The 22,515-nt window shown below is 42.0% G+C and overlaps 1 protein-coding gene across 3 annotated transcripts in view; it reads right to left on the bottom strand.

The window, feature by feature from the left end:
* Positions 1-22,515, bottom strand: part of SMIM14 (small integral membrane protein 14) — an 86,658-nt gene that overhangs the window by 30,313 nt on the left and 33,830 nt on the right. The window lies entirely within an intron of this gene.

The raw sequence follows: 22,515 nt of genomic DNA, 5'->3' as shown, positions 1-22,515 counted from the left end.
AGGTAGCTGGTACCACAGGTGTGTGCTACCACATCCAACTTGAGAATCTCACGGTTTTGATGCAACTCTTAAGCAGAGAGGCCTAATTTACGATGTATCTTAATTTTCTCTTGACTTACTTGGAGAAAACAGTGGTACTATTGATGCTGATTTTGTCTACTCCAAAGGGAAACAATTTGTAAAAACAATAATCAGAGAAAAACCAAAGATAATACCCACCGTGAAGGAAACAGACATGGCAGTATCTATAGAAATATAGACTTTAAATATTTTCTATATTATAGTAACGTGGGGATGGGTGCCACATGTGGACAATTTACTGACAGTAGTTGCGGTCCAGGAAACCATTCATGTTAACACTGATGCCAAGAAAGAAGTAAAAGTAGAGTTAGATCTCCCCATCTAAACAAGGATGGTCGTGAAAGTCCTTGAGGTGAAGAAACTTCAAAATAGCAGAGACTGGGCTGGGCACGGTGACTCACACCTGTAATCCCAGCAGTTTGGGAGGTCAAGGCAGGTGGATTGTCTGGGGTCAGGAGTTCGAGACAAGCCTGGCCAACATGGTGAAACCCCATCTCTACTAAAAATACAATTAGCCAGGCGTGGTGGCGCACACCTGTAATCCCAGCTACTCGGGAGGCTGAGGCAGTAGAATTGCTTGAACCTGGGGAAATGGAGGTTGCAGTGAGCTGAGATCATACCACCGCACTCCAGCCTGGGCAACAGAGCGAGACTGTCCAAAAAAAAAAAAAAAAAATCAGAGACTGCATAATATGAGTAAAACAGTAACAGAATAATATGAAGTAGTATTTCTTCAGTGGGGGGAAAGGCAGAATAAAAAGAGATTAAAACACATAAAAGGCCGGGTGCAGTGGCTCATCCCTGTAATCCCAGCATTTTGGGAGGCTAAGGTGGGAGGATCGCTTGAGCTCAGGAGTTTGAGAACAGCCTGGGCAACATGGAAAGACCCCATCTCTACAAAAAAGTTAAAATATTATCTGGATGTGGTGGTGTGCACCTGTAATCCCAGCTACTCAGGAGGCTGAGGTGGAAGAACTGCTTGAGCCCAGGATGTCGAGGATGCAGTAAGCTGTGTTTGTGCCACTGCACTCCAGTCTGGACAACACAGTGAGACAGTGCCTCAAAAAAAAAAAAAAAGAAAAGAAAAAGGCACAAAAATGGATTAAAAGAATGGAAGACTTGCCACAGAGTTAGGGAAAAGCATAGAATCTAAAATAGTCCAATAGGACATCTAGAAAGCCTATTAGAAAGCCTTGGCAGGCCGGGAACGGGGGCTCATGCTTGTAATCCCAGCACTTTGGGAGGCCGAGGTGGGCAGATCACTTGAGGTCAGGAGTTTGAGACCAACTTGGCCAACATGGTGAAACCCCGTCTCTACTAAAAAATACAAAGATTAGCCAAGTGTAGTGGTGTGCACCAGTAGTCCCAGCTGCTTGGGAGGCTGAGGCAGGAGAATCGCTTGAACCCCGGAGGCAGAGGTTGCAGTGAGCCAAGACCACGCCACTCTACTCTAGCCTGGGTGACAAAGTGAGACTCTGTCTCAAAAAAAAAAAAAAAAAAAGGCCTTGGGAGTCATGGGCTTAGGGGGAAATGTAGATCAAATCTAATGACAAGAAGTGGACAAATGTAGCTTCCATGAGGAAACTTATGCTGGGGAAATTCTTTGAAAAAAAAATTACAAAGAACAAAAAATCTCTCTCTAGAGTTAACTGAAACATACCTAAACAAGAACTTAATTGCTGTTCTTTAACGTCTGCTCAAGAACCTCATACGTGTTGGAGATGTCCTTCTTTCTCATTCAACAGAGCTGCCAATGAACTGGCAAACAGTGAGGTACAAAAATGTGGTTAAAAAATATTGTGTGTGTGTGTGTGTGTGGGTGGGTGGTATTATTATTATTATTATTATTATTATTATTATTATTATTTTGAGACAGGGTTTCACTCTGTCACCCGGGCTAGTGTAGTGGCTTGATTATGACTCACCTCAGCCTCGACCTCCCAGGCTGATGTGATCCCCCCACCTCAAGCCTCCTGAGTAGCGGGGACCACAGATGCATGCCACCACACCTGGTTTTTAAATTTTTATTTTTGTAGAGACAAAGTCTCCCTGTTGTCCAGGCTGTTCTCAAGCTTCTAGGCTCAAGGGATCCTCCCACCTTGGCCTCCCAAAATGCTGGGATTACAGGTATAAACCACCACACCCAGCCAAAAAGTCAGAGGTATCTGGGTTCAAATTCTGTCTCTGTTTCTTTTTTTTTGAGATGGAGTCTCGCTGTGTTGCCCAGGCAAGGCTGGAGTGCAGTGGTGCGATCTTGGCTTATTGCAACCTCCGCCTCCCAGTTCAAGCAATTCTCCTGCCTCAGCCTCCCAAGTAGCTGGGATTACAGGTGTGCGCCACCACACCCGGCTAATTTTTGTATTTTTAGTAGAGACGAGGTTTCACCATGTTGATCAGGCTGGTGTCTAACTCCTGACCTTGACCTCGTGATCCACCCACCTCAGCCTCTCAAAGTGCTGGGATTACAGGTGTGAGTCACCGCACCCGGCCCCTGTCTCTGTTTCTAAGGCAAAGTTTCAAACTATGAAAAAGATAAATACAACCTATTATCAACCTTAAATTCACCATGAGGATTAAGTGATATAATTAAATATATAAATAAAATATTAATGTACATGAAGAACTCAGCTCATGGCCCATAGAATGTTTTCACATCATTGCAATATTATAGCTAATATCATGTGCTTAATTAAGAAAGTGTTTTAACAGAACTCTAGTGCTTCCCAATGAGCATAATTTATTGTACATCATCCTAGAACTTATCCTTAATCTTCAATTTGGCCTTTCTGCTTAAGAAGGAAGGAAACCTTTAAAATACCTTAGTCTTTAATATTTTGGATTTTAATATTATTTATATTGTGCATTTTTCTCTATACTGTCCAACGAAATGTTTTTTAAATATTTTATGCCTAAAAAATTTATATTCTCCCTCTAAAGTTCAAATGTTTAAGTTCCTTCTCTATTAATGAGCAGATTTGCCAGTTAACAATGGAGTTTTACAGTTTGTCTCTTCACTTTAACCAGAACCCTGAAATCATATTTTTGTTTTTGTTTTTGCAGGCTACTTAATTATCATAACTTCTTATGATAATCAGAATTAAAAGACACACACACAGATTTCCACTGGTTAACTCAGTAGGTGTCTTTTCTTTTTTTGTTTTTTTCTTTTTCTTTTTTTTGAGACAGGGTCTTGCTCTGTCACCCAGGCTGGAGTGCAGTGGTGCAATCTAGGTTCACTGCAACCTCTGCACCCTCGCCCACCCCCTACCCCAGCACCGGGCTCAAGTGATAATCCTCAGCCTCCCTCAGCCTTCTGAGCAGCTGGGACCACAGGAGTACAGGTGGACACCACCACGCCTGGTTATGTTTTTGTATTTTCAGTAGAGACGGGGTTTCACCATGTGGCCCAGGCTGGTCTTGAACTCCTGAGCTCAAACAATCCACTGGCCTGGGACTCCCAAAGTGCTGGGATTACAGGCGTGAGCCACAGCAAATGTCTTTTCTTAGATAAACTATAACCAACACACTGGAAGAAGAGTACCCTCTGAAACTTAAAGGTTATTATCACTTTGCCTACAGTGTCTGTGTTGTCTTGCCTCCCCCATAACATGTATTTAACTGGATCTTTTCTTTGCAGCAAATAGTTCATAAGAGAAAAAAGGGGAGGAAGTGGATTCTTTTTGAATATGAAAGGGTCTTGGCTGGGCGCGGTGGCTTATGCCTGTAATCCCAGCACTTTGGGAAGCCGAGGCAGGTGGATCACTTGAGGTCAGGAGTTCCAGACCATCCTGACCAACATGGTGAAACTCTGTCTCTACTAAAAATACAAAATTAGCCAGGAGTGGTGGCGCGCACCTATAATCCCAGCTACTCAGGAGGCTGAGGCAGGAGAATTGCTTGAACCCAGGAGGTGGAGGTTGCAGTGAGCTGAGATTGTGCCAATGCACTCCAGCCTGGACAACAAGAGTGAAACTCCGTTTCAAAAAAAAAAAGAAAGGGTCTTATAGAAAAAGACCGGCTATATATTCCAGTGGTACTGGTCTACCAGTAGCTAAATTCTACTTCAGTATTCATTTAAATGGCATTTGTGTTTCACCTTTAATTTTTTATTTTTATTTATTTATTTTTGCGACGGAGTCTTGCTCTTTTCACCCAGGCCAGATTGCGGTGGCAAGATCTCAGCTCACCACAACCTCTGCCTCCCGGGCTCAAAATTCTCGAGCCTCAGCCTCCCAAGTAGCTGGGATTACAGGTGCCCGCCATCACACCCGGCTAATTTTTATATTTTTAGTAATTCAGGGTTTTGCCATGTTGGCCAGGCTGGTTTTGAACTCCTGATCTCAGACGATCCACCCGCCTCAGCCTCCCAAAGTACTGGGATTACAGCTGTGAGCCACTGCATCCAGCCTTTTTGTTTTTTCAAGAGACAGGGTGTCACTCTGTTGCCCTGGCTGGCATGCAGTGGCATAATCATGGCTCACTGCAGCCTCGACCTCCCAGGCTTAAGCAATCCTCCCACCTCAGCTTCCTGAGTTGTTGGGACTACTGGCACATGCCACCACACTGGGCTAATTTTTTATTTTATTTTATTATTTTTAGAGACAAGGTCTCACTGTGTTGCCCAAGCTGGTCTCAAACTCCTGGGCTCAAGCAATCTTCCCACCTCAGACTCCCAAAGTGTTAAGATTACAGGTGTGAGCCAACTTGCTTGGGCTATTATTCTAACTGGTTTTAAGTATTCTGATAATCAGCTTCAGGTCATTCATTCCAAATTGGGGTTTGGAAACAGAGTCACAAAACGAGGGAGGCTGTATTACAGATCCAAAGATCTAGAAGGAGCCCAACATGGAAAATAAAACATAAAGCCCCTATAAAAATAACACAAACATGACCTTCTTTCTAATATCGCTCCGTATTGTTCTAGTTGTTATGGATAAAGCAGTGAACAAAATGGACAAAATCCCACCATCCAGTGATAACCATTCTGTTACCATTTTGGTTAATGTGTTCCACATACGTGTATACATTTTTCTAACACAGTATATATGATTGCACATATTTTACAAAATAAGACACTGAGTTATTTTGCTCTTTCTGCCACACTTACCAATCAGTCACAAACTGATGCCTCCAAATAGCTCAAACTTATCTTTTAATGCTGCACCAGTATTTCATTTAATTTCATCATTTCCAAATTTATATGTGAAAAACAATGCTGTGTATATGTTCCTATAAATACATTCTTACACACCTGATTAATCTCCTCAGGGAAGAATTGCTAGAACACAGGTATGCACACTGTAAGTTTTGATACACATAGCCAAACTACAATAGGAGAATTTTTTTTAATGATGAAATACAAATACAGTACATTCAATTCAAGTCTTCCTGCATAATCACATCTCTGCAGAAGCCCAGTGTTTCAACTGGGAAACCAGCTAGAACCTAATACTACATCTGATCACATTTTGATTAAGTAACATCTCTATGCAGTACTCCATAATGAAAATAATTTGGACAGGGCACAGTGGCTCACGCCTGTAATCCTCGAACTTTGGGATGCCAAGGCAGGTGGATCAGTTGAGGTCAGGAGTTTGAGACCAGCCTGGCCAACATGGTGAAACCCTGTCTCTACTAAAAATATAAAAATTAGCCGGGCATGGTGGTGTGCACCTGTAATCCCCGCTACTCAGGAGGCTGAGGCAGGAGAATTGCTTGAACCCGGGAGGTGGAGTTTGCAGTGAGCCGAGATCTTGCCACTGCACTCTAGCCTGAGTGACAGAGTAAGACAGTGTAAAACAAACAAACAAACAAACAAACAAACAAACAAAAACAAACAGGCTGGGCGCAGTGGCTCATGCCTGTATTCCCAATACTTTAGGAGGGGCCTCGGTGGGCAAATTGCTTGAGCCCAGGAGTTCAAGACCAGCCTGGGCAATATAGGGAGACCCTGTCTCTACAAGAAATACAAAAATTAGCTGGGTGTGGTGGCATGCATCTATAGTCCCAGCTACTTGGGAGGCTGAGGTGGGAGGATGGTTTGAACCTAGGAGGCAGAGGTTGCAGTAAACCAAGATCATGCAACTGCACTCCAGCCTAGGCAATCAAGCAAGACCTTGTCAAAAAAAAAAAAAAGAAAGAAAGAAAAAAGAAAAAAAAAATTTTGTAAAGACTACAAATAATCAGGTTAAAGGCAAATCTGAATATATTTTGAATGTCTAACACTAATAGGTTGGGCTACTTTGCCTAAATGATATGCAGGTTGAGCAACCACTCCAGATTTTCTCATATACTTTCCCCAACTCTACAAAGCACATTCTGAATTTGAGTTTACTTTATTGAACCAAAAATGATGCAATTTACTGTCATTAAAGAGATAACAGTATAATGCATAGCCATACCATATAAAAGTTTATTTCAATTATATATAAAAGTATGTAAGTGCCTAGAAATGTGACTGAAAGGTCCACAAACTTAATGTGACCTCTGACAAAACAAGTAATAGTGGCCATGAAGTGGGATGGATGAGTGGGGAGCAATAGAAAGGGACATGTTTACATTTTGCTCCATATTTCTACATTATTTCAAGCTTTCATGGTCTAGATATTCACATATTACTTCTATTATTATTATTATTATTAGAGACAGAGTTTCGCTCTTGTTGCCCAGGCTGGAGTGCAGTGGTGCAATCTTGGCTCACTGCAACCTCCACCTCCCAGGTTCAAGTGATTCTCCTGCCTCAGCCTCCTGAGTAGCTGGGATTACAGGCATGCGCCACCATGCCCAGCTAATTTTTGTATTTTTAGTAGAGACGGGGTTTCTCCATGTTGGTAAGGCTGGTCTTGAACTCCCGACCTCAGGTGATCCGCCCGCCTCGGCCTCCCAAAGTGCTGGGATTACAGGCATGAGCCACCGCGCCCAGCCTAATTTTATTATTAAAAGAAAAGACAGAATTCCAATACTATGACACTGCTAAAAAGGAGCCTGACTTTGATTTGCTAATATCAAAAGATTAAAGTGAAGATGTATGAAGTAGGAAAAAAAAAGTTGCAGAAATGTATTGTCCTGCAAGGCTCCAGGTAGCACCAACCCCAAGGCTTTGATGACCAAAAAGCTTTGGGCAGAGGCCAACCGGTGTGCTGATACAGAAGGGATGGTCCGCCCCCTTTGAAACCAAAGAGGCAGCCCTGATGATCTCTGAATCGCTGTTAAGGTCACTATTCCCTTGTCATGAAGAATAATGTCCAGATCATTCTTCCCTTGCCCTGAAGAATAATGTACACTTGCAGCCCAATAGCTCTATGGTCTTCTCCTGCAAAATAAAAGAACTCCGACCTCTATACTCCTTCATTCCATCCAGTCTCCTTCCCTTTTAGTTCAACCTGGCAGTTTCCTGCTGGGGGCTGGTGATTTGATTCTGCAGTTCTCACCCACACAAATCTTATCAAGTAATTAGTCTATCATAACTTCAGTGTTCTCTTGTGAACTTTCTTACCTTTTGTTATGTGGACAGGCTGAGAATTTTCCAAATCTTTAAGTTGTGGTTCCTTTTTGCTTAATAATTCCATCTTCAATTGGTTTCCCTCAATTTTTACTATAAACAATCAGGAAGAACCAAGCCATTCCTTCAACATTTTGCTTAGAAATCTCCTCAGCTAAATATCCAATTTCATCACTCACATGTTCTACCTCCCACCCAGAAAACACTAGAACACAAACATAATTCAGCCGAGTTCTTTGCTACTTTGTAACAAAGATGGCCTTTTCTCCATTGTCCAGTAACATTCTTCATTTCTAACACCATATCAGAATGGCCTTTATTTTCTACTAAAATTCTGTATATGATTATTTATGTATTCTGTAAGATGGAAGCTTGCTCTACCGTTCTCCTCTCTTCTTGCTGAGCCCTCTCCAAAATCACCTTTAATGCCCTTACTTCTACCAACAGTCCCTCACAGCAAATATCAGCTTGTTCTAGCATGCACTTAAAAACTCTTGCAGCCAGCGGGGCGCAGTGGCTCACGCCTGTAATCCCAGCACGTTGGGAGGCTGAGGCGGGCGGATCACGAGGTCAGGAGATCAAGATCATCCTGGCTAACATGGTGAAACCCCGTCTCTACTAAAAATACAAAAAATTAGCCGGACGTGGTGGCGGGCGCCTGTAGTCCCAGCTACTCGGGAGGCTGAGGCAGGAGAATGGTGTGAACCCCGGGGGGCGGAGCCTGCACTGAGCCAAGATCACGCCACTGCACTCCAGCCTGGGTGACAGACTCAAAAAAAACAAACAAACAAACAAAAAAAACTCTTCCAGCCTATATCCATTACACAGTTGCAAAGTCACTTACCCATTTTTAGGTATTTGTTATAGTAGCATCCCACTTTTTAGTAACACTTTTTGTCTTAGTTTGGGCTGCAATAACAAATACTATGGGCCAGGTAGCTTACACACAAACCTTTATTTCTGGCAACTATGAAGTCTGGGAAATCCAAGATCAAAGTTCTAGCTGATTTGGTTCCTGGTATGGGTCCTCTTACTGGCTTGCAGATAGAGCTCTTCTTGCTCCATCCTCACATGGTAGAGAAGAGGATCGTCTCTTTTCTGTCTCTTCTAATATGGGCACTAATCCTATCACAAGGCCTCTACCCTCATGAACTCATTACCTTCCAAAGGTCCCACCTCCAAATGCCAGCACACTGAGGATTAGGGAATTCAACATATGAATTTTGGGGGGTAGGTACACAAACATTTAGTCCATAGCATGTATATATACTATGATCCCTTCTATGTAAAACAAAAATATAAACTATATACATATGTAAATGCATATTAAATTTCTAGAAGGAGCTGGGCACAGTGGCTTACGCCTGTAATCCCAGCACTTTGGGAGGCCGAGGTGGGCGGATCACGAGGTCAGGAGATCGAGACCATCCTGGCTAACACGGTGAAACCCCGTCTCTACTAAAAATACAAAAAAATTAGCCGGGCGTGGTGGCGGGTGCTTGTAGTCCCAACTACTCAGGAGGCTGAGGCAGAAGAATGTCATGAAACAGGGAGGCGGAGCTTGCAGGAGCCGAGATTGCGCCACTGCACTCCAGCCTGGGAGACAGAGTGAGGCTCCATCTCAAAAAAAAAAAAAAAAAATTCTAGAAAGATGTATGTGTCTATCTATATTTTCCAAAAACAGCCACAGAATTAAAGTGAAACATGCTCTTCTAGAATCTTGCCACTACCCATTGAGAGGTGAAATCTGGCCAGACTCTGTGGCTCATGCCTGTAATCCCAACACTTTGGGAGGTCAAGGCAGAAAGAACGCTTGAGCGCAGGCTATGGTCAAGCCATTGCACTCCATCCTGGGTGATAGAGCAAGACCCTGTCAAAGAAGAAAGGAGGAAGAAGGAAGAAGAAAGGAAGGAGGGAGGAAGGAAAGAGAGAAATCTGTTTGCCCTCCTCTTGAACCTGGACAGGCTTGTGACTGCTACACCCAAGAATCCAGGAAAGCTGTTGTGACTTCTTACACTAAGTTCTCTCCCTCTCCCATCTCCTCTCAGGAGGGATGCTCTCCCTTCGAACCAAGCCACCATTCTATGAGGAAGCCAAGCAGCCACATGAAAAGGCCATATGTAGACATTCTAACTGACAATACTAGCTAAGGTTCCAGCTACTCACCAGCATCAACTATCAGACAGTGAGTAACCAAGCTTCCAGATACTTCCTGCCCTCAGCTTCTACGTCTTCTAGCTAAGAACACAAACAATGATCAGCAGACAAGCTGTGTGAATTCCAGACAGTCTGTCAGCTTAATGAATGGTTGTTCTATGGAACTAAGTTTTGGGGAAATTTGTTATACAATAATAATAATGGGAACAATATACAAGAAACTGTCGGCTGAGGGTGGTGGCTCACGTCTGTAATCCCAGCACTTCGGGAGGTCAAGAAGAGAAGATTGCTTGAGGCCAGGAGTTTAAGACCAGCCTGGGCAACATAGAGAGACCCCATCTCTATTCTAAATAAATAAATAAAACATAACTATACATCCTAAATACATAGTTCAAAATTGGTAAGACCAATTGTATTGCTAATCATAGAAGGCTTTGTGCCTTTTATGTCTTCCAGTGCCTGCATATTGATTTAAAAAAAGGATTAAGATTTGAAACAAAGTAGTCCACTGAAATTTCCTTATTGACTAAAACTCAAAAGTTAATCACACAATTAAAAAAGCTTTCATAGCAACATGAAAAATGCAAAATATTATTAAATTGAGGAAAATATACATATTCCATAGTATCTAAAAACATATTTCTTAAAAAGATCTGGGAAGATACACACCAATTCATCTGGGAAAGTAGGAAATAAAAGCTAAGTATGGAGAAGGGAGTTCAGCCTTACTTTTAATGTACTGATATTTTTTGAAAGCACATATTCATATATTATTTATATAAATAAATATTTTAAAAATAAAAACAAAAACAAAGAAAAACAAATATTTTACAAAAGTTTTAACATAACTAGCAAAAATACATTTGCTGCATAGAGAAGTCTCTCAAAGAAACTTTCCAGACACAGATATTTTTCTTCCAGGAAAGGTCCAATGGGCCTTAAAGTGATTTATTTAAGTACAGTAGACATCATAATTTACAGGGCATTCAGGCCGATAAAAAGGAATCTGACCAAGGGTCTCCCAAATCACATGTTTTTACAGTACTTTAATACAGAAACAAATATATTTTATTTTTTCTTGAGACAGAGTCTCGCTCTGTCACCCAGGCTGGAGTACAATGGCGTGATCTCTGCACACTGTAACCTCTGCCTCCCGGGCTCAAGCAAATTTCCTGCCTCAGCCTCTCAAGTAGCTGGAATTACAGGTGCCCATCACCACATCCGGCTAATTTTTGTATTTTTAGTAGAGATGGGTTTTCACCACGTTGACCAGGCTGGTTTCAAACTCCTGACCTCAAATGATTCGCCCACCTTAGCTTCCCACAGTGCTGGGATTACAGGCGTGAGCCACTGCATCTGGCCCAGAAACAAATTTCAATAAAGATGTAGAAGTTTTAGTTATGCTGCTTAGATTAAGAGTTGAAATACAGAGCTCAACAATTAAAACATGAAAGTGAAGAGGATTACCTGCATTCCAAATCTTGGATTCCAACAGAACAGGAAAAACACATGAGCATAATCCAAGTTCACATTTCTAAATCCATCTGCTCTCTCTTTCTGGAATTCCTATCATTAATAGTAGAAACTATATGCCAAGTGACAGCCAGTGAAGCAGAACAACAGGAGAAGACAGCGAAGCCAGAAGCAAATTATTTCAATGGAAGAAAAATCCCCTCTCCAGGTTGTTTTCATTGGTGTAAGGATATGAGTTACTTTTTAAAAAAGAATACTAGGTGGCCAGGCACGGTGGCTCACACCTGTAATCCTAGCACTTTGGGAGGCCGACGTGGGCGGATCACAAGGTCAGGAGTTCAAGACCAGTCTGGCCAACATAGTGAAACCGTCTCTACTAAAAATACAAAAAATTAGCCGGGTGTGGTGGCATGCACCTGTAATCCCAGATACTCGGGAGGCTGAGACAGGAGAACTGCATGAACGTGGGAGGCAGAGGCTGCAGTGAGCCGAGATCACGCCACTGCACTCCAGCCTGGGCAACACAGCAAGACTCCATTTCAAAAAAAAAAAAAAAGAATACTAAAGTAGTTACAAGGAAATATCTGATTTTTCTTTTTCTTGTTTTATAAAGAATACTAGACAACTTAAAGCAATAATTTATGCCGGGCACGGGGGCTCACACCTGTAATCCCAGCACTTTGGGGGGCCAAGGCAGGCAGATCACCTGAGGTTGGGAGTTCGAGACCAGCCTGACCAACATGGTGAAACCCCGTCTCTACTAAAAATACAAAATTAGCTGGGCATGGTGGCGCATGCCTGTAATCCCAGCTACTCAGGAGGCTGAGGCAGGAGAATTGCTTGTGGAATTGAGGTGGAAGTTACAGTGACCCGGGATCACCCATTGCACTCCAGCCTGAGCAACAAGAGCAAAACTCTGCCTCAAAAAAAAAAAAAAAGAATGATTTATGATTAGACGGGGGTTTTGTGTAGGCAACTTTCTATACATATACTAGTATTCTACTACTACATCACTAAAAATCCATAGTTATCGGCTGGGCGTGGTGGCTCACGCCTGTAATCTCAGCACCTCGGGAGGCCAAGGTGGGCAGATCACCTAAGGTCAGGAGTTCGAGACCAGCATGGCCAACAAGGCGAAACCCTGTCTCTACTAAAATTACAAAAATTAGCCAGGCGTGGTGGCAGGCACCTGTAATCCCAGCTACTTGGGAGGCTGAGGCAGGAGAATTGCTTGAACCCAGGAGGCGTAGGTTGCTGTGAGCCCAGATTGCACCACTGCACTCCTGCTTGGGAGACAGGGCAACACTCCGTCTCAAAAAAAAAAAAAAAAAAAATCCATAGTTATCACGGGGCATATTCCTATATTAAATAACACAGAATTATATGTAACATGATGAAGATACCCAGATTGTCATTGAAAGAGACTCACCGTCTATCCTTATCTACCTTTTTGAGTCCTTTTAGCCAGTATTATAAAGCACTAAATCTCTAATTAAAGTACAGTTGTCCCTTGGTATCTGCAGGGGCTTGGTTCTAGGAACCCCCCTCAGATTCCAAATCCAGACACTCGAATCCCTTATATAAAATTGCATAGTATTTACATACAATCTGAATACAATGTACAGGCTATGTAAACAGTGGTTATGCTATTGTTTTATTATTTGTATTATTATTTTTAAAATATTTTTGATTTACAGTTGGCTAAATCCACGAATCCAGACAGCACAGGTATGAAGGGCCAACTGTATTAGATTAGGAAAGAAAAAAGTCCGTGATATGAGATAATACCTCAATTTTTTAAGTGTTTCTGAACATTCCTGAGACAAACAGAAGTATACATACACCTGGCAAAATACAACTGCATTAAGAATAGTCGAACACTCGCTGTAACTCAATGATGTAATTAAATCATAGGTAGAGCCCATGCCAAGTGAGTAAGTAAAACCTTGTCACCAGCACCCCAAAACGGGCATTCTTTGTACTGCAATTCATATCAGTCTTGAACTTAAACACTGTTAATTTATAATATGTACTTTTTTTTTGAGACAGTCTCCCTCTGTCACCCAGGATGGAGTGCAGTGGCTGGATCTCAGATCACTGCAACCTCCACCTCCCAGACTCAAGTGATTCTCATGTCTCAGCCTCCCAAGTAGCTGGGATTACAGGCACCCACGACCAGGCCCAGCTAATTTTTGTATTTTTAGTAGAGACTACTAACAACAGGGTTTCACCATGTTGGCCAGGTTGGTCTCGAACTCCTGGCCTCAAATGATCTGCCTGCCTCAGCCTCCCAAAGTGCTGGGATTACAGGCGTAAGCCACCCCACCCGGCCCTATAATGTGTACTTTAAAATATCCCTAAAATAACATAGAGAAGCTTAGGTGGCTCACGACTGTAATCTTAGCACTTAAGGAGGGTGGAACAGGAGGAAGCTTGAGGCTAGGTGTGTGAGACCAGCCTAGGCAACACAGTGAGACCCCATCTCTACAAAAAAAATACAAAAATTAGCCAGGCACAATGGTGTGTACCTGTAGAACCAGCTACTCCAGAGGCTGAGGTGGGAGGATTGCTTGAGCCCAGGAGTTCAAGGCTGCAGTCATCTATTACGCCACTCCACTCCAGCCCGGGTGATACAATGAGACCCTGTCTCTTAAAATAAAAATAAAGGAAAAATATAGATAGACAGATAGATAGATAGTCACAGAGATAGTCACTTGCCTCTTTTTTTTTTTTTTTTTTTTTAAGACAGGGTCTCACTTTGTTGCTCAGGCTGGTTTTCTAAATCCTGCCTTTAAACAATCCTCCCGCCTCTGCCTCCCAAAGTGCTGAGATATGAGCGCGAGCCCAGCCAGATTTATATTCTTTGTACTAAAACTTATATATAAGCAGTAATGAGGTAGTAGTGAGGGAAGTTTCGACTGCTGTTAGTGCCCATAAAGCTTTATGAGAGGATACTTTTTTCTATTTTTATAGATTTTTTAAAACATTCTGATGAGAACAAATCCTACCAATTTATAAATCAAGGTAATGAGAAGTTTTATTAAGAATTATTGAACAGCTACATTGTAGTGTACATTTTCTTTTCAAATCATATAACTATGGTGCATTTAAAGATTTTCTTCTTCAATGAAAAAGTTTTCTGTAACTACGATTTTTTTTTTTTTTTTAAACAGAGTCTCACTCTGTGGCCCAGGCCAGAGTGCAGTGGCACAATCTTGGCTCACTTCAACCTCTGCCTCCTGGGCTCAAGCAATTCTCCCACCTCAGCCTCCTGAGTAGCTGGGATTACAGGCACATGTCATCACACCTGGCTAATTTTTTTTACTTTCTGTAGAGAAGGGGTTTTACCATGTTGCCCAGGCTGGTTTCAAGCTCCTAGACTCAAGTGATCTACCCGCCTCTGCCTCCTTTGGGAAGAGTGCTGAGTTTACAGGTGTAAGCCACCATGCCAGGCCTGTAATTACTAATTTTTGTATATATCTGTATGAAGTGCTTAGGAAGTTTTATTTTTAGGTTAATTATTTGAGTGGGTAATGCATTCATATGGTTTTAAAATATAAAAATACAGTGAAGAGTATGCCTCCTGCTCCTTCCTCCTACTCTACCCCAACCTTGATTGCATATATAGTCCCTTTTTTTCTTTCTTTCTTTCTTTGAGACAGAGTTTCGCTCTTGTTGCCCAGGCTGGAGTGCAATGGTGTGATCTCGGCTCACTGCAACCTCCACCTCCCAGGTCCAAGCGATTCTCCTGCCTCAGCCTCCCGAGTAGCTGGGATTACAGGCATGTGCCACCACGCCTGGCTAATTTTGTATTTTTAGTAGAGACATGGGTTTCTCCATGTTGGTCAGGCTGGTCTCGAACTCCCGACCTCAGGGGATCCGCTTGCCTTGGCCTCCCAAAGTGCTGGGATTACAGGCATTAGCCACCGGGCCCGGCCACATATATAGTGCTTTTTAAGGTGCTTAAAGGAGGCCAACCGAGAAGAACATGATGCTGAAGAAATAGCCTGAAACTAAATAGTCAGGATTGAACATGTCTCTGCTACTCTCTGGTCAGTTCCAACACCTCGGAAAACTAACTTACTTCAGTTTCCTCATCTGTAAAAAGAAATCCTAGTACTTACATCAGAGGTTTTCAATAGACTAGGCCCCCTTCAACCCCCCACCACTGTAACCACCATCTGAGGTATATCCCTTTGAACCTTTTTTACGTATTTACAAAAACATTGTACTGACTTCAACAATACACAAGCCTGCAAAGTCTTCTTTATGACACTCACTAGCATTTCTCTGATACTTCTGAAATATCAGTTTATCAAATTCTCTTTGTATTCCTAATAGTTTTGCATTCTCACTGTCACCCAGGCTGGAGTGCAGTGGTGCAATCACACCTCATTGCAGCCTTGACTTCCCAGGCTCAAGCGATCCTCTGACCTCAGCCTCTGAAGGAACTGTGACTATAGGTGTGTGCCAAGATGCCCAGCTAATTTTTGTATTTTTTGTAGAAAAGAGATTTTGCCTTATTGCCCAGGCTGGTCTTGAACTTCTAGGTTCAAGCAATCTGCTTGCCTTGCCCTCCCAAAGTGCTGGGATTACAGGGATGAGCCACGGTGCCCAGCCCAGGTTTCCTTTTTTTTTTTTTAGCCTACTTCTTCTCTCATTCTAAGGTTCCCCAATGCATCCATGCGACTCCCTAGGGTATTCTGGACATCTGAGAAGCAGATTTTTGGTTGTTGTGATTGGCTTGCATCCTACATGGCTTAAAAATGTCCTACTAGACATTCACAAAAATGAAAACCCTGAGCCTATAATCTAATTTCATCTGACAGAAAAATATAAAGTAATTTTTAGATGGTATTGACTTTTCAAGGAATTTAACTGGACTTTAGCATTTAAATCAGGGAAGATTGTACTTAGTTTTATGTAAAGATCTACCAAGACCTGTCCTCCATTTCGGAAAGTCATTGTCACTGGTGGTATTTTTTTTTTTTTTTTTTTTTTTTGAGATGGAGTCTTGCTCTGTCGCCCAGGCTGGAGTGCAGTGGCACGATCTAAGCTCATTGCAACCTCTGCCTCTGGGGTTCAAGTGATTCTCCTGCCTCAGCCTCCTAAGTAGCTGGGATTACAGGCACCCACCACCACACCCAGCTAATTTTTGTATTTTTAGTAGAGACAGGGCTTCACCATGTTGGCCAGACTGTCACTGGTGGTATTTAAACCCAACAAAACAAACATGTATGAGTCTGCATTTATTACTATAATGTTCATGATTTTTCCTATTAGTAAGTATTTACTTCATCTTGTCTTCTAATGTAGCTGTACCTCACTACATCATGGTCCTTTTATTTTCTTCAACTACTTTGCCTGTTTTTCTGCTCACATTAATGAAGGACTAGCTCAATGAACAGTTAGGACATACAAACAGCTTCCCTAATAAAGGAAGTATGCAGGCAGGCTAAAGAGCCTCTTAACTCTCAAAGTAGGGAAGACTTCATTACAAGACTTTATAGCACATTTCATTCCAAAACCAAGCGTTTTTTCTCTTCCTTCTCACTTTATTTACAATCACTATAGAGTTCGGGGTTTCCTTGGTTTCCCTCTTGGTCCTTAACATGCAACTAGGAGTCCTCCCCCTAAAAAGTTTTCTACTTGTCTTAGACAGCAACTCTTGTGGTTTTAGCCTGGTAGCAAAGGCCTAAGCCAGTTACTTTATATTGCATAGAAGGGAAAAGAGAGACAACAGATCCAGTTACTCAATAGACCTATTCCTCCTTTTTGCACTCACTGAAAGGTTTTGCTTTCTGTTTTGTGTGGTAGTTTTTTAATTGTTTTAGTTATTCATGTACACAATTTAGAGTCAAACAGTTCTATAAGGTTTGTTCTGAAAAACAGTAATTTTTCATCCTCCTACCCACTTCTCCCTCCAGAGGCAACCATTTTCAACTTTTAGCTGATTGTTTTACTGCTTACCTCCATGTCTTTTATATATAAATATGCATTATTGCTACTTCTTGATTTTCCCATGTTAAACAATACCCATAGATGTACCAGTATAGAGTATGAAGATCTACTTCTCCTCCCTGACCCCGTGTATACTCTTTCCATCCCTAACAATGGTTGTATCATAAAGTTGTTTAGTTCAGTACTCAATTATCAATTGTAACTACATAAACCTTCTTCACAGTTGAGCCACACAGTAAACTATACTGTAATTACTTTTCCTCTCTGTACTACTTCATGTGTTTCTCTAAAGTTAGTAAATTTTTTTACATTTTTCTATGACTTTTCAAAACTTGTTTACAGTTCCCTAGATCACAAGATGTCTAGAATCACCATGTATTCTACCAATTCATCTTTCTAAAAAAGTCTCTCCCAGAGCCATGTGACCCCCCTCCCCCGCTCCACCGCCCCCGTGCAACTAAGACAGCTCCCTGTAGTCCTGATGCACAGCTGCCACCCTGGGATGTCCCTTCACCATTATCCTGGAAGGTACTTTGTCCCTCATATGTGCTAGATCTGCTTTCTACACTCAAAATCCTAGTCTTCTTTCTTGGCTTATGCTTTCATTTCAGTGAAAAATAGCTCATCCTCTAGGAACTTCCTACAAAAGCATACTCCCCCAACTTGATTGACAGATTGGCTGGATACAGAATGCTGGATTGGTAATGACTTCCCTTCAGGATTTTGAAGCCACTGTGCCAATGCCTTCTAGTTTCCAGTTTTGCTGTTGAGAAGTCTAAAGTCATTTAGATTCTTGACCCTTAGTATGTGACCTGTTTTCCAGGAACAGCAAGGGGGCCAGAATTGTTAGAACAAAGTGGGCAAAGGAGAAGAGTAGGGTGGAAGAGGACAGATCACACAGGGCCGTGTAAATTTCATTTTTTTTTACTGTGAGTCTCATGGAAGCTACTGTAGGATTCTGAGCAAAGGAGAAACATTACTGACTTAACTAAAATGGATCACTTCAACTGCTGTAGTGAGACTAAACTTGCGGGAGCTTGGGGGTAGCAAGAGGGCAGAAACAAGGTGATCCATAAAGAGACTAAATGCAGCAATCCAGGCAAGAGATGATGGTAGATAAGACCAAGGTGTTGCACTGGAGGTGTGAAAAATGGCTGGATTCTGGATGTATTTTTAAGGTTGACCCAAAGGATGGTTCTGCATCAGATGTGGGTTGAAAGAAGAGGGTAGGCCAGGCACGGTGGCTCACACCTGTAATCCCAGCACTTTGGGAGGCTGAGGCGGGTGGATCACAAGGTCAAGAGATCGAGACCATCCTGGCCAACATGGTGAAACCCCGTCTCTACTAAAATTACAAAAATTAGCTGGGCATGGTAGCTCATGCCTATAGTCTCAGCTACTTGGGAGGCTGAGGCAGGAGAATTGCTTGAACCCGGGAGGTGGAGGTTGCAGTAAGCCGAGATTGTGCCACTGCACTCCAGCCTGAACAACAGAGTGAGACTCCGTCTCAAAAACAACAGCAAAAAAAAAAAAAAAAGAAAGAAAGAAGAGGGTAAAAGATAATTGAAATGAAATTGTTACCTGAACATTCAGAATAATGAAATAAATAGGGAGGACAGAGAAATGTAGGCTTAGGGGCAAGATAAATTTGGTTACACACATGTCAAATTTAAAATGCCTATTAGTTTCCAAATGGAAAAGATGTATCAACATTTGGATATACAAAAATCTGGAATCCAGAAGCATGAGCATCTAGCCCAGCTGGCATTGGGGCATGACTTTGGCTCTTGTTTTGAACACTTACCCTCCCTTTTATCCTATTTCCCATGCCAGGCTCTCCAAATGTGAGCTACAAAATATACTTTAATAACTCCTTTCTCAAACTCCTGGCCTCAAGTGATCCACCCGCCTCAGCCTCCCAAAGTGCTGGGATTACAGGCATGAGCCACCGTGCCCAGCCTAATCATCCAGAACTTCTATTACTCATAATGAAGAACCTTAACTGATAACACTGTTAAATCAGGAAAAGTGCCGGGCGTGGTGGCTCAAACCTGTAATCCCAGCACTTTGGGAGGCCGAGGCGGGTGGATCACCTGACTTCAGGAGTTTGAGACCAGCCTGGCCAATATGGCGAAACCCCGTCTCTACTAAAAATACAAAAATTAGCAGAGCGTGGTGGCGGGCGCCTGTAATCCCAGCTACTCGGGAGGCTGAGGCAAGAGAATCGCTTGAACGCGGGAGGCAGAGGTTGCAGTGAGCCGAGATGGCACCGCTGCACTCCAGCCTGGGCAACAAGCGCGAAACTCCGTCGCAAGAAAAAACAAAACAAAACAAAAAACTAGCCAGGTGTGGTGCCGTGTGCCTGTAGTCCCAGCTACTCGGGAGTCTGAGGCAGGAGAATCGCTTGAACCCGGGAGGCGGACATTGCAGTGAGCAGAGATCGCGCCATTGCACTCCAGTCTGGGTGACAGAGGGAGACTCCGTCTCAAAATAAATAAATAAATAAACAAAGCAGGAAAAGAAGTTTTAAATTGTGAATAAATACAATTTTATTTTAAAAATTAAAAATAGGGAATGTATATTCAGGGCAACTTGAATGTATGCTCCCAGAAAGCAAAAAAAGTTTATTAAAAAAAATTTATCATAAGAGATTTATGTATCATACTCTTTACTTAAGCATTATTTATAGTAGCATATAGTATACTTCATTATTTATGAAAAGGAACTAATAATAAAATCCTAACTGCTCCTAAGTTGTATATATTCCTTGGCAAAGCTCATCTATTTCCACAAAATAGGCAAAACTAAACCACAGCCCAGCATACCACTAATGAGCTAACCTGTAAATAATCATTAAAATCTTCAAGTTTCTCCAGGTGTCTACTTGCTATAAGAACTTTAAATTCTTAAAAACTGATGATACTCTGGCCTTCAAAAAAACCCAATTACATTACATGAGGTCAACAAAAAAACTCAAAAATTCAAAATTAGTACTTGAAATAAGATGTTACTCCATTACAAAGATGAATTAAATGTCCATTTTTAGAAAATGAGAATAAATCTGTTCTGTCATCATATGGTATCAGTAACTACATCTGTGAGTTTCCTAAGCACACAGGGATTTAAATTCTCGTAGTGACAACTAATGGCAAAAAAATTATACCCTCAGATAAATTGCTTTTAAAATATAGGCTGGGAGTTAAGAGTTCTATAAAGCTATCAGATAACAGGTACTAAGAAAAAAGGCCCTCTTCAGTATAAAAGTAGAAGATAACAGATGAAGTGGGGTACAGTGGCTCCTGCCTATAATCTGAACACTTTGGTAGGCTAAGGTGGGAGGATCACTTGAGGCCAAGAGTTCGAGACCAACCTGGGCAACCTGGGGAGATCCCATCTCTACCAAAATGTAAAAAATTAGTTGGGTATGGTGGTGCATGCCTGTAATCCTAGCTACCTGGGAGGCTAAAGTGGGAGGATTGCTTGAGCCCAGGAGTTCAAGGTTGCAGTGAGCTATGACCACACCACTGCACTCCAGCCTGGGGGAAAAGAATAAGACCCTATCTCAAAAAAAAAAAAAAAAAAAAAAAAGCTAGTGTGGTGACTCATGCCTGTAATCCCAGCACTTTAGGAGGGGGAGGCAGGCAGATAGTTGAGCTCAGGAGTTCAAGACCAGCCTGGGCAACATGGTAGAACCCCACCTCTACAAAAAAAACCAAAATTAGCCAGGTGTGGTGGCTGGTGCCTGTGGTCCCAGCTACTTAGGAGATTGAGGCAGGAGGATTGCTTGAGCTTGGGAGACAGAGGTTGCAGTGCGCAGAGATCATGCCACTGCCCTATAGCCTGGGAGACAGCAAAATCATGTCTCAAAAAAAAAATGATGATAATGGATGCATGAGAGGTAGAAAAGCCTATTAGAAAAGAATATTGGCCAGGCACAGTGGCTCACGTCTGTAATCCCAGCACTTTGGGAGGCCAAGGCAGGCGGATCATCTGAGGTCGGGAGTTGAAGACCAGCCTGGCCAACACGGTAAAACCCCATCTCTATTAAAAATACAAAAAATGGCTGGGCGTGGTGGCAGGTGCCTGTAATCCCAGCTGCTGGGGAGGCTGAGGCATGAGAATCATTTGAATACGGGAGGCGGAGGTTGCAGTGAGCCAAGATTGCATCATTGCACTCCAGCCTGGGCAACAGAGCAGACTCCATGTCAAAAAACAAACAAATAAAAACTATCGGCTCTTTGCTTCATAAACACATATTCTCTCCTTAGACTCATCTATTTTTACACCAAGTTATAGAGCCATCACGTTACCATTATATTTCTATACCCTCAAGAGTCTGATTTAATGTATAAGTTCTTATTTTATTCCTTTCCTTCTGAGGCATTCTTAAGGATCACAAGTCCTAGTGCATGCTGACTCTAAAAAAGTACATCATTGACAAGAAACACATTTCTGATCATTACATGTAGCAACACTGAGCCAGCAGAAAACCTGCTTATTAGTTATTGATAACTCAAATATTTGAGCAAATGTTTGTACCTACCTTTATTAACTCACATACAAGAGTATTTTAAAACAATAAAATGTTGTTACAGGTTGAGTATCCCTAATCTGAAACCCAAAATGCTTCAAAATCTGAAATTTTTTGAGCACCAACATGATGATCAAAGGAAATGCTCTTTGGAGCATTTTGGATTTTCAGATTAGGGATGTGAAACCAGTAAGTATAATGCAAATATTCCAAAATGCAAAAAAAATCCGAAACACCTCTGGTCCCAAGCATTTCAGATAAGGGATACTCAACCAGTATAATGTGTAATATAAAAATATACTTTTGTTAATAATGGTCAAATTTTTCCTTTTGCACATAAAAAGTATAAAGTATAATATAAACAGCCCTGTATTTAAGCTTATAGACTCACTACAATCAACTCAATGAGACTATTCAAATCTCGTTGTTCAGAAATCTACCTCTGTCAAATAATTGATTTGTTTTCAGAAATGCTTTACACAGGTCGGGCACAGTGGCTCATGCCTGTAATCCCAGCACTTTGGGGGGCTGAGGTTGGCAGATCACCTGAGGTCAGGAGTTTGAGACCAGCCTGACCAACAAAGCGAAACCCCGTCTCTACTAAAAATACAAAAATTAGCTGGGCATGGTGGTGCGCACCTGCAATCCCAGCTACTTGCAAAGCTGAGGTAGGAGAATCACTTGAACCCAGGAGGTGGAGGTTGCAGTGAGCTGAGATCGCAACACTGTATTCCAGCCTGGGTGGCAGAGTGAGATACTGTCTCAAAAAAAAAAAAAAAAAGGAAAGAAAAGAAAAGGAAAGAAAGAAGAG

This window comes from Hylobates moloch, unplaced genomic scaffold (assembly GCF_009828535.3).
Source record: "Hylobates moloch isolate HMO894 unplaced genomic scaffold, HMol_V3 SCAFFOLD_17, whole genome shotgun sequence".
Classification (NCBI taxonomy): Eukaryota; Metazoa; Chordata; class Mammalia; order Primates; family Hylobatidae; genus Hylobates; species Hylobates moloch.
This window is presented reverse-complemented; position numbering and strand designations above follow the sequence as displayed.